Below are 6,000 nucleotides of genomic sequence, written 5' to 3'. Positions count from 1 at the left end.
GGTTTCAGCAATCTAAATTTCCACAAACTAGGCCTAATGAGATAGAAGTAGAAACAACATCAAAGTTTGATTTTGGAAGGTACTTAATTTTCTGTCATAATTTAGTATGCTTTTCAACTGTATAAACACAAAAAAGTGGGATTTTTTTCGTTGTCAGATAGCAGAAAGCGAAATATAGCAAGCTTTCATGAACTTGTCTACTTTCGTTTTCACTTACATGATACCTTTCTACATAAAAGTAAATTTTCATAAGAAATAAATTGAAACAATTTTTAATGTTTTTTTTGATACACACAAAAAGCAATTGTTTTAGATATAAGAAAGCGAAATATATCAAGCTTTCCTCAACTGTTTTTACTTTCGTTTTCACTCGTAAGTTTACCTTACATATTTACTTTTCCAATAATTTTCCCCTATGATTCTTTACAAAATGAAATGCAGTTCATTTTCTCATGAACTACATTACATATGTACCACGAATAAGCATGAATATCTCCATTGTTACGTCATAATACTACACTTGACGTCAAAAAATATAGTGCACACTGTTTTGCTATAAAAATGACAGTTGAATGGCGTAAATTTATGGCAAGTCATCAGAAAAATAATGTAAATATAAGAAATGAATTTAACTTTTGAAGATTCATGAGATATATGAACTACAACGCTTCACGCCGGCATATTTATCATGAAGCGCTAACACGCTTCATGAAATATGCTGGCGTGAAGCGTCGTAGTTCATAACCTTATGAATCTTCAAAAATGAAATTCATTTCTTAAATAAAAACATGAAGAAATAAAATTTATCTCATGAAAAGCAATTTTACTGTTTTCTGTTATAATGATAGAGGGCAGAGCCCTCTCACGGCCCAAAGGTCCCACTGGTGAGAGCAAAGCTCTCCCTATTATATTAACATACCCCTGGGGCAGGAAGGGGGAACAATGGGAGGAATTTTTTTTTTTTGAAAAACACATCAAGAACAGCAAAACTCATTTGCTCTTTTGTTATGGAAGCATCCTCATGTAGTTTGAAGTTGAAATGAATTTGAACCTGGGGTAGGGAGGGGCAACAATGGGGGATCAAACTTTTGAGCAATTGCGGCGTAGGCATCTGAACCGGGGTAGTTAGAATAATCTAACTGTGTCTTTGGACAAGGCCTCACCACAATTAGAATACCTCCTGTATACTCGCAATGTAGCAAATAATTGCAGAATTGCTCCAAAACGATTTTGAACAGTACAAAATTACACTGAAAATAACTTCAAAATTAATTGTAACAACCCTTTTTGAGGTTGCGTATGCCTTTAAACCTAAAATGTAATCCAAATAAAGGCGAAAATTCAACTAATTTTCTCAAAGTTTTTTCTCGCTTCAAAATTACACGCCATATTTACCTCTGGATTTTTCGTAGTAAATGCATTACATGTAAGTTTGAGTTACCGCCCGTGTTTATCTTGCTACATTGTGAATACATGGAACGAATTCTATCATAAACCGGGTCTGTAGGACAATAATCATTTTAAGGATAGAACATTCTATCTAGAACCACAGGGGCTAGGGAGAGGGGGGCTTAGCCCCCCCCCCCTTTTTTTTTGCAAATATATACATAATATAGGCACTGAAAATTGGGGTTTACCTTTCTGAGCTCACCTGAGCCGAAGGCTCAGGTGAGCTTTTCTTATCAAAATTTGTCCGTTGTCTGTCATCGTTATTGGCGTCGTTGTCGTTGTCCTTGTTGTCATAAACTTTTCACATTTTCATCTTTTGAAGAACACTAGACCAATTTCAACCAAATTTGCCACAAAGTATCCTTTGGATAAAGGGGATTCAAGTTTGTTCAAATGAAAGGCCATGCCCTTTTCCATGGGGAGATAATTATGAATTAGAGAAAAATTAATGGCATTTTTAAAAAATCTTCTTCTCAAGAACCACTGGGCCAGGAAAGATGAAACTCATGTGGAATCATCCTCAGGTAGTGTAGATTCAAGTTTTTTAAATCATGACTCCCTGGGGTAGGGTGGGGCCAAAATGGCTGATCAAAGTTTTACATAGGAATATATAGGAAAAATCTTTTAAAATCTTCTTCTCAAGAACCACTGGGCTAGGAAAGATGAAACTTATGTGAAATCATCCTCGGGTAGTGTAGATTCAAGTTTTTTTTCAAATCATGACCCTCGGGGTAGGGTGGGGCCAAAATGGCAGACCAAAGTTTTACATAGGAGTATATCATGTATATAGGGAAAAATCTTTAAAAATCTTCTTTTCAAGAACCACTGGGCCAGGAAAGATGAAACTCATGTGGAATCATCCTCAGGTATTGTAGATTCAAATTTGTTCAAATCATGACCACCAGGGGTAGGGTGGGACCAAAATGGCTGATCAAAGTTTAAAATAGGAATATACTGTATACAGGGTTATTTTCACCCTGTGTTATTTTCACCCTTTTGCACTTGCAAACAGTTTTGCCCCGTTTTAAATTCGCCCAAGCATAGTTCTGTTTAAGAAATTATGCTGTGTTATTTCAATTCGCTCCGTCTTAAATTCGCCCATTCAAGAGGAGGGTGAAAGGGGTGAAAATAAAATTTCCCTGTATACAGTATAGGAAAAATCTTTAAACATTTAAATATCTTCTTTTCAAGAAACATTCAGACAGGAAAGATTAAACTCATGTGAAATTATCCTCAGGTAGTGTAGATTCAATTTTGTTCAAATCATGACCCCTGGGGGTAGGGTGGGGCCAAAATGTCCGATCAAAGTTTTACATATAGGAAAAAATATTTAAAAATCTTCTTCTCAAGAACCACTGGGCCAGGAAAAATGAAACTCATGTGGAATCATCCTCAGGTATTGTAGATTCAAGTTTTTTTCAAATCATGAACCCTTGGGCAGGTGTCGAGCCAAAAAGCTGATCAAAGTTTTAGATAGGAATATATAGGAAAAATCTTCAAACATTTAAATATCTTCTTTTCAAGAACCATTGAGACAGGAAAGATGAAACTCATGTGAAATTATCCTCAGGTAGTGTAGATTCAATTTTGTTCAAATCATGACCCCTGGGGATAGGGTGGGGCCAAAATGGCTGATCAAATTTTTAGATAGGAATATCTAATAGGGAAAACTTTTAAAATCTTTTCAAATACTTCAAAGCCATGTTTAGTGATATTTATACGGAATCATCCTCAGGTAGTGTAGATTCAAGTTTGTTCTAATCATAACCCCCCAAGGGTAGGGATGTGGGGCTACAATGGTGGATTAAAGTCTTACATAGAAAATAAAGGGAAAAATCCCAAGAACAGAAAAGCTATGTTTAGTCATATTGGCATGTAAGCATCCTCACGTATTGAAGATATAAATTTGTTCAAAACATGGCCGTTTTGGGTAGGGAGGGAAACAATGGGGAATCAAATTCAAATTATTAAAATTCAAGCCCCACCCATCTCAGTAGACTTTCAGTTCTAATCTTATATGTGCTTTTTCCTAGCTAATTTGCTCAGGTGAGTGATATGGCCCCTGGGCCTCTTGTTTTTGGTTTAGCCCCCCCCCTTTCAATTAGAACCCCCACTTTCAGTTTGCATTTGCTTCCGACGCCTATGTGGGGTATGGCTTCAATTCTTCCCATATATATTTATTGTGATAATTACTTTCTATGGATATAAATATATCAAAATATAAGAAAGATGTTGGACTTTAAATCATGTAATCATGTAATGAGAAAAACCAATGAGATCGGAATACGATCATAATTTCTGATAGCGAGATTTCAACGAATCTTGAGAAGTAAAATATTTCATGTAATTAATGTTTTGGTTATTTTAAAAAAAGAGTAAAAAGTACATTGCAATGTTTATTCTATTTATTTATTTTTTCTGCTGGACTCATAAAATTGTGTGTGGACTAGTAAAAGTAAAGAATCACTAGTAAGAATGGAAACTTGTTAAGTAAACAAAGTAAGCATGCTAATACAGGATTCGACACTAACAGTAGCCCACTGGCCCGGGACAACTGAATATTGAGGTCGGGCTACTAAACATGTCTTGAAACTTGCCATGCAGGGCTACTGTAATTTTTTACTAAACGCTCACTTGGAGCAATTTCAATGATAAATTTAAACAATTACACAAATTCCAATGTTGTTGGAGTCATTTTGTGCATTTAGTGACATATAAATTCTCTCAAAATACAGCCAGCATGCAGGATTTGGCATCTCTTTTTTAAAAATTTCTCTGGGGAAACCCCCATATAACCACCAGCAGGAGAAGGAAACATCCTCCCACACCTACCCCCCTCATTGCTTTGTGACTCGGCAAACAGCCTTTGGCTGCTGGACGACCAATACATGAACAGGGCTATTAGAAATTGGAAATTGCTAGCCCTGCTTGCAACTATAGTTTTAAAATTAGTGTCAATCCCTGGCTAAGTGTATCGTTATGATAAGTAATGGTGCCTCTTTCAAAATTGTGAATTTCATGTTTTCGGGTTTAAAACAGGAACCAAATTCATTTGGTGGACAGTCATTACATGATACTCAAGTGACCTATAAGGCCTGTAGGCCTCTTGTTAGCTCATCTGAGCCGAAGGCTCAAGTGAGCTTTTCTGATCAAAATTTGTCCGTTGTCTGTCGTCGTCATTGGCGTCGTTGGCGTCATCTTCGTTGTTGTAAACTTTTCACATTTTCATCTTCTCAAGAACCACTGGGCCAATTTCAACCAAACTTGCCACAAAGTATCCTTTGGTGATGGGGATTCAAGTTTGTTCAAATGAAGGGCCACACCCTTATTCAAGGGGAGATAATGCAGAAAAGGTGAAAATTTGGTGATATGTTTTAAAAATCTTCTTCTCAAGAACCACTATGCCAGGAAAGATTAAACTAATAGGGAAGCATCCTCAGGTAAAGTAGATTCAAGTTTGTTCAAATCATGACCCCGGGGGTAAGGGCAGGGCCACAATGGCTGGTCAAAGTTTTACATAGAAATATATAGGGAAATTCTTTAAAATTCTTCTTCTCAAGAACAACATAGGCATGAATAATCATCCTAAGGTAGTGTAGATTCAAGTTTGTTCAAATTATGACCCGGGGGGGGGGGGGGCACAATGGCAGATCAAAGTTTTACATAGAAATGTATAGTGAATTCTTTAAAATTCTTCTTCTCAAGGATAGCAAAGGCATGAATGATCATATTTATATGTAAGCATCCTCAGATAGTGTAGATTCAGGTTTGTTCAAATCATGACCCCCTGGGGGTAGGGCGGGGCTTCAATGGTAGATCAAAGTTTTACATAGAAATTTATAGGGAATTTCCTTAAAAACCTTAGTCTCAAGAATAGCAAAGGCATGAATGATCTTATTTTAATGGAAGCATCCTCAGGTAGTGTAGATTCAGGTTTGTTCAAATCATGACCCCGGGGAATAAAGCGGGGCCACAATGGCCGATCAAAGTTTTACATAGAAATATATAGGGAATTCTTTAAAAATCTTCTTCTCTTGAATGGCAAAGGCATGAATGATCATATTTATATTTAAGCATCTTCAGGTAGTGTAGATTCAGGTTTGTTCAAATCATGACCCCCGCGGGTAGGGCGGGGCCACAATGGCTGATCAAAGTTTTACATAGAAATATGGAGAAAAATTCTTTAAAAATCTTCTTTTCAAGAATGGCAAAGCCATGATTAGTCATATGCATATGGAAGCATTCTCAGGTAGTGTAGATTCAAGTTTGTTCAAGTCATGACCCCTGGGGTTAGGTGGGGCCACTATGTAAGTTCAAATGTAAGGGCAATAAAGCCACAGGTAGGTCAAAGAAATATGCAAGCATCCTTAGTTAGTGTAGATTCAAGTTTGTTTAAATCATACCCTCTCCCCTTTAAGGATTGGTTGAGACTTTTTTGAGTTTAAACTTTTCAATAATAAACTGATATCTGTTTTTTCCAACCCCCAGTGCTCAGGAGAGCGATGTGGCCCATGGGCCTCTTGTTTATTTAATTTTATTTGTGTTACAAAA

General features: G+C 36.6%; 1 protein-coding gene across 1 annotated transcript in view; it reads left to right on the top strand.

The window, feature by feature from the left end:
• The window catches only part of LOC134262489 (uncharacterized), a 118,230-nt gene continuing 112,230 nt past the window's right edge, over positions 1-6,000 (top strand). Inside the window, exon 1 of the mRNA XM_062744886.1 lies at positions 1-79. The gene's annotated coding sequence lies outside the window, so the exon portion shown is untranslated. The remainder of the gene's footprint in view (positions 80-6,000) is intronic.

This window comes from Saccostrea cucullata, unplaced genomic scaffold (assembly GCF_032062105.1).
Source record: "Saccostrea cucullata isolate Sc308-1 unplaced genomic scaffold, CSIRO_AGI_Scuc_v1 ctg385, whole genome shotgun sequence".
NCBI classification, from domain to species: Eukaryota; Metazoa; Mollusca; class Bivalvia; order Ostreida; family Ostreidae; genus Saccostrea; species Saccostrea cuccullata.
The sequence above is the reverse complement of the archived record's forward strand: the minus strand, read 5'-3'. Positions and strand labels throughout refer to the sequence as shown.